We start from the raw sequence: 11,096 nt of genomic DNA on the forward strand, positions 1-11,096 counted from the left end.
CTTTTTAGATTTTAAGAACTGTTTCCTGTCTGTGTGACCTCTTGTTAGCAATCGGAATAGATGAGCAGACACTTGATGTGGATCTCAAGTCCCGCCCCCCAGGGGTCCGGGCCCCCCAGGTGTGGGCAAGGTCGATGCTTGGCCGAGTTCAGGGACAAGTCACCTGTGACCAGGTTCCCCCACCCTGCGCCCTCTGGGGTGACCACTCCCGATGTCTTCTTCCTTCCAACACCCACATTTCAGCCCAGGAAGCTTCCGAGGGGAGACCCCAAGAGAAACGCAAAGCGACCCGGGGGACAGAAGGAACATACTACCGTTTCTTTCCGGTTTTTGTCTTTCTGCTCACTATTTCGAAAGTTCTGCTCTGTGATGTTCACCATAAGGGCGCAAGTATATGATTCGTAGCTAAATACGCAGCCTCCAGATTTGACTGAGAATCGACCGGGTTCTGGGGCGTCTGCGTGACCCCAGCGTCTCATTCTGGCCTCCGCTCAGGAGCCAAGCGGGGTGGGAGAGCGAGGTATATTTGCACCCTCCTGTTTCCTGAGAAAGGCACGTTGCAGAAACAGTCACGGGGGCTGGGCCGCCGGAGCAGGACGCGCGCTGACAGACGAGCTGGGCCCCCCTCCTCGCTGTACCGTGAGGCTCTGACAGTCCCGGCAGCTTGAAGCTCTGAGCCGGGTCCAACCCCAAGAGGTGCTGTCCCCGCCCGACTCCTCTCCCCAAACTGAGGAGGGGCCTGGCCGAGACCCCGTGGCCTGTTCCCTCTGCATCAGCTGTTCCGACTGCTCCCCACACACCCACACTCCTTCCGCCCGGTGCCTCCCTGTCTACACACCTCAGTTCCAGGGCACCTTCCCCACTGGGGCCTTCCCTGGCCAGCAGTTGCCCCAGTGTGGCTGTGGGCCCCCCAACACCTTCTTTTCAGCTCTGAGTGCTCAGCCGGGCCGGGACACGGCAGGGAGAGCGACGGCAGGGGCAGGCGAGACACCGGAAAGGCAGTGACTCGGCCACCAGGCCCCTGGCCCCACGGAGAGCGATGTGGAGCCAACGCTCAGGTCAGAAAGCACCCCCAGGGGCCTCTGTGGCGGTGCAGGGGTTAAGTCTAAGCGCTCATAGCCAGCCACTGCAGCCTGAGTTCGATCCCCGGCCAGGGAGTGACCCGCAGGGTGCAGCAGGCGTCTCCTGTCTCCCCACTGCTCCCTCAGCAGCAGATTTCAGTGGATCCACCTGTTCTCCCCACACTGTCTCTGGTGAATCCTCCCACGCCCCCCACCTCTGGCCTGTACCCAGTTCTTATATGCATAAATAAATCCTTTTTTAAAAATCACCCCCAGTGGGGAGGGAAGTGCACGGGACTGGGATTATGGTGATGGCACATGGGTGACTCAGTGATGGGAAACCCACAGGGATTACAATTGAGATGAAAAAAAAATGTACAAAATGATGTAAAAATAAATTATTATGTTATAAAAAAAAAAATCCCTCCTGGAAGTGAGTGGGTTGGGGGTGAGAAGGAGAACACAGGGAGTCGGCCGCAGCAGACCTGGGCGAGCCAAGCCGGGGGGGGACAAGACACAGAAGATGTGCAGTCAGGAGCCCAACCTGGACCCCATCAAACGGTGCTGACCCCCGCCACGGGTGCGGCCTCACTGTCCTTGGAGACAGTCTGCGGGCCTCACGGTGGCCTGAGCTGGGGCCCCAGCCTGGGCCAGCCTGAACCCAGGATGAAGGCTGACACCCCCTGGCTTCAGCCACAACCCGGACCCTGCCCTGACCTGAAAAGTGAACCCTCACCCTCCCGGTCACACACTGTGCCCCGACTCCCAAATAAACCGACCCTGGGCCGTGTTCAAGCCCCGAGGCTTCCTCCTCCTGGCCCGCGCCGCAGCCCTGGCCTTGACCCCGCACGGGGCCCTGACCCTCTTCCAGAATGAACTTTCCCCAGCTTCAGCCTGAGCCCAGCCTGAGCGCCACTGCTGCCTGGAGTCCCCGGGCCCGCCGTCCTCTCAGGACAGCGGCTTTACTCCCTGAGACGCGGCCCTCGCCCCTGCCCCGCGAGCCTCGCTGCTGCCCAGGCAGAGCTGGAGAGCTGTCCACAGCGCCCACGGCAGCGCCTTCACCAGGAGGCGGAAGGAGGGCCCCTGTTACAAGGGCGGACACTGAGCCTCAGGGACGTAATTAGCTCCCTTGAGCCCTGGACAGAACTGACACCAACGGGTGGATGCTCCACGGAAATGACCGCAGGAAGAACTTCCCCAAAGCCGGGCTGGGCAAGGCCAGAGGCGCTGCGAGCCGTGTCCTGAGCGCGTCGCTGGAGGCCGGCCAGCGGTGGCGGGCGACTTGTTGGCCAGTGTACAGAGAAGCCGGCAGAGCGGGGCAAGAGGAGCCCACGGCCCAGAGACGTGGAGGGGGCTCACGCCTCTTCCTCCCACCCGCCAGTGCTGGGTACAGCCCAGACTGCCAGGCCCAGAAGGGCCCAGAAGCCCAGGCGGGCGGGCAGGGCGAGAGCCCCCTCCCCTGCTCAGGCTCCTCTCAGTGCCCCCCCCCAATGTCTGCACCAGGCCTCGAAGGGAGACTAGGCCCCTCAGCACTCCGGCCCGTCGTCGGCGCCAGCTTAGAAGGGAGACGGGCCCACCTTGCCAGGCTGGCACCGGGCACCAACCTCTGGGCTGGTTCGTGCCACTCTCTGTGCCTGGGTGAGTCGCCGCCCCACCGCAGGCCCGAAGCATAGCCCCAGGGCAGGAGAGGGCAGGCCCCCCTCTCCGAACTGCCACAGCGGCCTTTCAGCCCAGCAGCCCCGTCACGCAGACCCCGGGCCCGGAGAGACTAAGCGGGCTGTCTGGGGCCCGCGGCCAGGCAGGGGCGCGTCAGGATGAGGACCCCCGACCCTGGCACCTGCCCCGTCCAGCCGGTCCCACAGCTGCCTCAGGAGGGCTGGAGGATGGTGGGGGGACCTGGTGCCAGGCGGCAGAGCAGGGTGGGGGTGGAGGGCCCCCGTGCCGCCGCCGCCCCCCGGGCACCCCGGCCTGGCTCCATCCAGCCCAGCCGCCCAGCTGCCGGCACATCCGCCCAGGCCCAGCCGTCCATCCACACCAGGCCCTCGCCCCCCCTTCTTCTCTGCCCTCCTCCTCCCTCCCCAACTCGCGTCTTTTTTTTTCCTCCTCCCTCTCTTCCAACATGTCATTACAGTAGAAACAAAACGCGCAGGGACAATGCGGGCATTGACGGCCCTCCGGCCCCCTCCCCCGAGGTGCGTGCCAACACTCCTTCCACCCGCCCAGGGCTGGAACCGAGGCCAGAGGAGCCCTGCTCATAAACAAGAGGAACCAGATAAACCAGGAACACAATAGAGGGATTTGTTGCACTTAGAATGGTGGGAACAATGTCAACGTCGCGCGCAGCTGCTTCTGAGCCCCCACCCCGCCAAGCCCTGCCAAGCAGCCCCCTCGCCCCAGCCCCTCTGATTTATGGAAGGTCAGAGGGCATCATGGCTAAAGGGCCCCTTCCTCGCACCCCTCGTTAACCCTTCGCACACAATGGTCCCTTCTCTGGTGGTGGCGTGGGGGCCGGTGTGGCACAGCACTTCCTGGAGCATCCCAGGCTGGCGGCTCAAGATGCCTTCAGGCCAGGGGCTCCCTCCAGAGCAGGCCAGGGCCTCATGGGGGAGCCCTGCTGCTCGGGACCCCCCAGGACAGCGGGTCGACAAGATGGCCGCCCAGTTTGCTGTCCCCGTGGGGCATTCGGCTTGCCCTCTGATGCCCTTTCAGGGGCACGTCGGATGAGGTGCTGAGTTCCTGATGTGGCTAAGCGGGGGGCACACAGGTGAGGGGTGCCGGGGCCTGGTGTCAGCAGCAGTGTGGACACTGAGGGGACAGTTTCTGGAGAAGGCGAAGCCTGAGCTGTCGACGCGACTCCAGCAAAGCGCAGGGGCCACCCAGCAGAGCCAGGAGCCAGGGCCCTCCCCCGCCACTTCCTGCTGGTAACACGGGAGGAATACTGCTACTATCTGACAGGGTACCTGGAAAGACTGCATGGTACCAGGGAGGTACTGAGAAGAGAAGCGGTGTGCGGCAGGGTTCCAGGCGGTCACGGTTGCTGACGCTCACAGCACCCCGAGATATAAGTCACGGCTCCTCGGACGCAGCAACTGAGGTTGGGGTTTCCCCTCGGGTCACATAGCTGGCATTTCCGGAACCAGGGTTCTACTCCAGGGCTCCACACTCCAAATTCAGAAATCCACTTTGGAACAGGCACCCAAAACTCTAAACGTGGATTCAGGGACAGAGACTTGGTAAAGGACCTCTTTAGGGCTAATCCCAAAATGGGCGGCAGCCTAGCTTCCCTCCAGAAAGAAAAATAAAACAAATAATAATAATAAAAAAAAAACTCCACAGGGAATCCTCTTAGTCCCTTCATACTGAAGCACAAGCCAGAGGTCAATCAAGTTTCACCCAGCTCACACCTCAGCCGAGCAGGAGCCTCCTGACAGCCCCTGCTCCCTACAGACCGTCCTCACCACCCCAGCCAGGCCCCAGGCCACTGATGTGGCTAGTGACTCTTCCTCTAACAGAGGAAATTAAGCATCATAATAGCCACTGCACCCCCAGCCTCTAGGAACTGAGCTGCACCTTCAGGACATGTCCAGAATGTTCCATCTCACTTCTTTTTGACATTGCACAAGGACCAGCCAGTGCAATATGGCAAGAAATTGAAATAAAGGCCATACAGACTGGCAAAGAACCAGTCACGCTAGCTCTATTCACAGGGAACAATACAGAAAGTCCCAAATAGTCTACAAAAATATCTACAATAGGAAATCAGTTTAGCAAGGTTGCAAGACACAAAATCAATGTATTCTCCCAAATTAACTATATTCTACCCACTAGCTAAAAAATCCTGACATCCTAAAGTTTCACATCTCATTGAAATAAAACATGAAACACTCAGGGGTAAATGTGTATTATAAATGCATGTGGTAACAACACTGAAGAGGGAAGAGAAGAAAGGACCTGACCAAATAAGTTTCTACAATGTTTTAACCAGATTCTGTAAAACTATAGCTAGAAAGACGTGTACACAAGCACGTGTCCATTTGTGCAGTGTATCGTTCCTCCAATTATGGTGCCATCTCACATGCACTCTAAGTTCAGACACAAAGACAAAAATAACTATTGAGGAGAACCAAGCTGCTCGCTGGCAGAGCAAGAAATACCAGCAGACAAGGGTCAGGGCTGGCATCGGCCGTGCAGCGCTGGGGTGGGAACTGAACTTCCAGCCCTGGCGTGTGAGCAGACCTAGTGACTCGCTCCTAACGGAGCATGAAGAGGGAAAACAGCATTTACAACTGCGGATCCTGGCAAACAGTGCCTGAACCCAGCGCAGCGGTCAAGGTTGACAGCGCCCTTTAGAAGGTGACTCAGGGCCCTCCCTGGTGGCACAACGGGTTGGGATGCAGCACTGCAGGCTGGCTGCAGCCACTTCACTGCAAGTTTGATCCCCGGTGCAAGAGGTGACCTTTACAGGGCGCAGCAGACTTCTCCTGTCTCACTCACTGCAAAATGCCTTCCCAGTGTTCTTCAAAAGTGGCAAGATTCACCCTCCCTGGTGGCGCAGCGGGTTGGCGCACTGCGAAGCTAGGCCAAGCTGAGGCCACTTCAGTGTGAGTTCGATTCCCCAGCCAGGGAGTGACCCAAATGGCGCAGCAGACCTCTCCTGTCTCCCCGCTGCTCCCTTCAGCAGTGTAGTTTGGTCAATCTGCCTGTTGTGCTCCCCACTCTGTCACTGGTGAATCCTCTCACTGCCCCTGCACCTCTGGCTTGTACCCCATTTCTGTATGCATAAATAAATAAAATCTTAAAAAAAAAAAAGAAGAAGAACAAAAGTGGCAAGGTCACGGGGAACCAGGAAAGACTGCAGAGGGAGGGTGCAGACGACAAGTCAAGGTAGCGTGGGGTCCTGGCTTGGATCCTGGAGCCAAAAGGGCACTAGAGGAAGTTGGTAAAGGGCAGACAGGGCCTCTTTGTATTGTCTTTACAACTCTCCTGTAAGTCTAACATTATTTCAACCTAAAAAGTAAGAAACATTATCAGATAATATAGCTTAAAAATGTAACATATTCAGGGATAAATTGGGCAAAAGATGAAATCTACAAACATCACTGAGAAATGAAAGAAGACATTAGCCACTGGAAAGATATGGCACATCCATGGGCTGAAAACTCGCTCCTTAGGATGTCAGTTCTCCTCAGATGGTTCTATAGATTTAGCCCAACCCCAATAAAAAGCCCAGCAAACTCTTTGGGACAAGCTGATTCTCAACTTCATATGGAAATGCAAAATAGTCAAAACAATAGAATAGAATACAATAGAATAGTCAAAACAATTATGAGTAAAGAACAAAGTCAAGGGAATGAAACTGCCAGATCTGAAGATTACATTACAAGACTGCAGTACACAAAACAGTGTGGTATCTGCGTAAAGAAATACATACAGATCAGTGTAAAAATAGAGAGCCAAGACCAGACCCACACACAAGGCCAACATCAACCCTGTCAACCAGGATACTCAATAGAATAGCTGTGTGCAGGAGAAAATGAACCTTGACCTTTATCTCACACAACATTCAAAATTAAAAAGAGAAATAGCTCAAAACATCACAGGCTTAAATATCTAAAACTATAAAACCTCTAGAAGATAACATAGGAAGAAAATCTTTGGGAACTTAGGTGAAGTCTCTAGATACAGTATTAAATGCACAACCCATAAAAGAAAAAATGGTAAACTGAACTTTATCAGAATGAAAAATGTGATTATAGGAAAACCAGCCGGAGACTGGGAGGAAATCGTTGCAGATCATGCGTCCTCTAAAGGACTGTAATCAGGGGAACCCTGTAATAAGGAGAACTCTGAGCATTCGAGGATAGGAAAACAAATCACTTATTTAATGGGCCACGTCACCAAAGGAGATTCACCGTGTCAGGTGAGCACACAGATGCTCGTGATGACTCGTCACCAGCAGAGATGAGGGTTAAAACCGCCGTGCATGAGACAGCATGATCCCGTTCCCGGTGGTCAAGCTACAGAGGCGCCCCCCCCCCAAGCTGGTATCTAGCCTGTGCCGGAAGCGGCAGCCCCCACACTCGGTGGGGGTGTGAAATGGCACGACCGTTTTGGAACACAGTTAAATACACACCTCACCCACCACCCAGGCGTTCCTCTCTGGGGTGTTTACCTTCTGGAAAGGAAAACATGTCCACACCACACTTTACATGGCTGTTCACAGCAGCTTTATTTGTAATAGACAAAATCTGGAAATGACCCAGATGTCCATCAACCAGTGAGTGGATAAACAAATTGTGGTCTATCTCTACAATGGAATATTCTTCAGGGACAAAAAGGATCAGCTATTGATGCACACAACCACAGGGGGAAATCTCAAAACCATTAGGCTGAGGGAAAGACACCGAAGCCCAAAATAAAAAGAGCAGATACGATTCCACGGAGACCCACATCCATAGATGCAGGCCGGTCTACAGGGACACAGAGCAGGGGGCTGCCCAGGGAGCAGGAGGGAGGCTGGGGGTGGCAATGTTCTCTCCCTGATGGGGTGACGGGTCCCATGTGTGTACACACCCGCCTGTCTCTACTTGTGAAGCTGTTTAAAAAATAACCGCCTAGGGCCCTCCCTGGTGACGCAGCGGGTTAAAGCGCAGCACTGAGAAGCTGCAGCCGTTTCCGCACGAGTTCGAATCCCCGCCTGCCCCGGAGGTGACCGCATGGTGCGGCAGACCTCTCCTGACCCGCCCGCTGCTCCCCTCAGCAGTGTACTACGTCAGTCGGCCTGTTCTGCTCCCCGCTCTGTGTCTGGTGAATCCTCTCACCACCCCTGTGCCTCTGGCCTGTACCCCAGCTCTGCAGACATGAATAAATAAATCTTTAAAAATAAATAGATAGATAATAACCATTTAAAAGGCCAGCACGGAGAGCAGCCTGCTGTTTCTCACTGAGGCGCTGCAGCCGCCCTGTACCGCCATCTCCTGCCGCCAAATCCCCCAGCGGCTTCTGCTCACTGTCCCCCAGCCCCTGTCTGGCCCCCTCAGGCCATATCAGGGCCCCCCACGCCCACCTCCATTCCACCACACACCCCTGGCTCTCTGGCCCCACCCTCGAAGCCCCAGACTGTCACCCGGCTGCCCTGCGTCTGGAAGGTTCTTTCCCAGGTGCTACAGGCCGAAATGCAGCAGCGACCTCAGATCTAGGTCTGCCCAGGGCTCCCGCCTTGGCCACCCACCTGTGACAGCCCTTTCCCGGCCCGACCTCCCCCCACATCACGCCACGTAAAACTAACTTATTTGGGGTTTTGCTTGTCGTCCTCAACTGAAATCTGTATCTTGGTTCTGAGTTGCTGGTGTGGCCCCTGCAGGCCTCCTCCGCCGAAGGAGTTCAAGAAACACCTGCCAAAGGGAGGTGTAGGAGGTGTCGTAAGTGCTTTTCATCGGTCTTGCGACCCCCCCCACCTGTCACTCTCCCGCGTTACACTTGGGGACACTGAGGCAAGGCAGAGTGGGCACAGCAGAGCCTGGCTCCCAGCCAGCCGCTCTGCCCGCTGCTCCCAGCACACCGTGGTCTACACCCCAGCTCCTGCCAGAGACTGGCGCGGGCCCCCCTTCATCTCGGAGTGCCCCCTCCTCTCTGCCTTGCCTGAAAGGGAAGAAGGGGGGTCCGTGACGCGCCTCGGGAACGTGGGCCACCAGACCACACGGGCTCAGGGGGGCTCAGGCCCTGCTGCTGGGGTCACAGGTGCCCCACCACACCTGCCATGACTCAGGTATCCTCAGGACAGAATTTGGGCCCCCCGAGGGCTCCCCATGCCTGCCCACGGTATCACCCAGGCACTTGTGAGCCCACATTTGTTACTGGAGTAACCAGAAGTCTCGGGGCGCCTGCTGCATCCCTGCCCACCCCCAGAACTCCTGAAGGGCATGGCTCCCACCTCACCACAGGCCATCTCGGCCGGGCAGTTCCAGCCGGGCTGCCCCAGCCCCCGGCTCCGTCCTTCCCCAGCTCGTCCTCAGGCCAGGACGCCTGAACTCGGGTCCCTGCCGCCAGACCCCTCCTGCCCGCCAGCCACCCCACCCAGCCCGCAGGCCTGGGGTCTGCCCTGACATGGGGCCCACTGCGAGGGTGACCGTACCCAGGGACAGTCGGGCTGGCACCGCGGGTGACCCAGCGAGGGGGCTGCCAGGCCACGGTCCCTGCCATGCAGGGGCCCACCCTGCTCCCAGGGTGCCCAGATCCTCGTGAGGCTCCTCCGTGGGGTGTCCGGGAGCCCCAGCTCGCCTCGATGTCCCCGGGCAGGCCCTCCGCCCTCCTCCACCTCTTGGTTTTAGTCACCAGCAGTGGAGCAGCAACACAGTCAGCACTGAGACCCCCAGACCCGGGCCTGCAGCCCCCAAACATCTGGAAGCAGGAGCCAGGCACACGCCCTGGCTAGACCAGTGATCCCGAGACAGCCTGCGGCCCTCTCCAAAGCGCTTTCTAACGGGGGGTCGCTTTCATTTCATTCTGGGAGGGGAGGCCAGAGGGGCCCAGCGGGAACACTGAGGGGGGTCAGGGGGGCCAGCGTGCCGGAAAAGAGCTGAGGCAGGTGACCGATGCCCGACTCCCCGGGGTCCTGTGGCCTGTCCCTTCCCTCCACTGCCCCTGCCCTGAGCCGGGTCCTTCCTGGGGGCAACCTGTTCCTTGGACAAGCTGGCTGTCCCCCAAAGCCAAGTTGACCCCAAGCTGGGGCTGGAGGAGAGGGTGTGTGCTCTGGCGGGACAAGGACAGATGGGCTCCCTCTCCTCTGACCCCTCACTGCTCCAGCCAGGGCCCAGCCACCGTGATACTTCGACCCCTTAATGCCAAAGTAGCTCCCAAGTCCCTTGAGCAGGTGCACAGCCACTGCCCTGCCCTCACCGTCCAGCTCGCTGCCTCCCTGGAGTCCAGCTGCCGTCTGACCAGCGCTCAGCCACTGGAGGGAGGACACACTTTTCTGTACCTCTGAACCTGTTTTGTCCATTTTACCACCCCCCCACTTCCTGCTCTGGCAAGCACCAATCTGTTCTCTGTATCTCGGGGTTTGTTTTGATTTGTTTTGGTTTTAGAAAACACGCACCGTGAGATCACACCGTATCTGCCTTTCTCTGACTTATTCCACCTGGCATCACACCCCGAGGTCCGCCACGGTGGCCAGCTCTCATTCTCTTCCACGACTGACACATCGTCCATGGCATCACACCTCTCTGATCTAGCCGGCCACTGCGGGACACTTAGGTTATTTCTACATCTTGGTTATTGTAATCATGCTGCAATAAGCAAGCGTTTTCATTTCCTTCTGATCAATGGCCAGACGTGAAAGTGCTGGCTCATCTGGTGGTTCTCTATTTTTTAAGATGTATTTATTTTTGCATACAAGAACTGGGGTACAGGCTAGAGTTGTGGGGGTGAGAGGAGTCCCCAAGACAGAGTGGGGAGCAGAACAGGTGGAGCCACTGAAGCACCCTGCTGAGGGGGCAGCGGGGAGACGGGAGAGGTCTGCTGCGCCCTGGGGTCACTCCCTGGCCGGGGGTCCAACTTGCGCTGAGGCTGCGCCCCAACCCCGTGTGCCCCCAGGAGCCCTGGCGGCTGTTCACCCCAGGTGCGCACGGGCCTTCCCTTCTCCCCGCGGCCTCGCCAGCGTCTTCACCGGCCGCTCCCGCAGGCTGACGGGATACCAGTGGGCGCTTGGCCTGCTCGTCCCTGACGCCTGGGGCGGCGCCCGCTGTCCTCTGTCTGTCCCCCGAGGGAAACGTCCGCTCAGCTCTTTGCCCAGTTTGGAATTGGATTATTTGTTTCTTTCCCACTGGGCTGTCTGAACTCGTCATGTGGCGGCTATTCGCCGCGGACCGACCGACTTGCGGGCATCTCCTGTCGGCGGGATGCTTTTCCGTCCTTTCCTGACGACTTTGCCGTGCAGAAGATTTGAGCTCGTTAGTGTCCCGCTTGTTCATTTTTGCTTTTGTTGCTTTTGCTCAGCGTCAGATTCAAAATGTTTCATACCAGTGTTGTACAGAC

At 57.6% G+C, this 11,096-nt stretch overlaps 1 protein-coding gene across 3 annotated transcripts in view; it reads right to left on the reverse strand.

Annotated features, from left to right (window-relative positions):
* POLR2F (polymerase (RNA) II (DNA directed) polypeptide F) overlaps positions 1 to 11,096 on the reverse strand; it is a 60,863-nt gene that overhangs the window by 15,333 nt on the left and 34,434 nt on the right. For 2 of the 3 annotated variants that reach the window (XR_001146282.1, XR_001146281.1), the window contains exon 2: positions 8,350 to 8,455. The gene's annotated coding sequence lies outside the window, so the exon portion shown is untranslated. Of the gene's footprint in view, positions 1 to 3,033; positions 4,266 to 8,349; positions 8,456 to 11,096 lie in introns of those variants that run through there. The other variant, XR_001146283.1, reaches the window with a different exon arrangement.

This window comes from Condylura cristata, unplaced genomic scaffold, assembly GCF_000260355.1.
Source record: "Condylura cristata isolate star-nosed mole 26May11 unplaced genomic scaffold, ConCri1.0 scaffold00004, whole genome shotgun sequence".
Classification (NCBI taxonomy): Eukaryota; Metazoa; Chordata; class Mammalia; order Eulipotyphla; family Talpidae; genus Condylura; species Condylura cristata.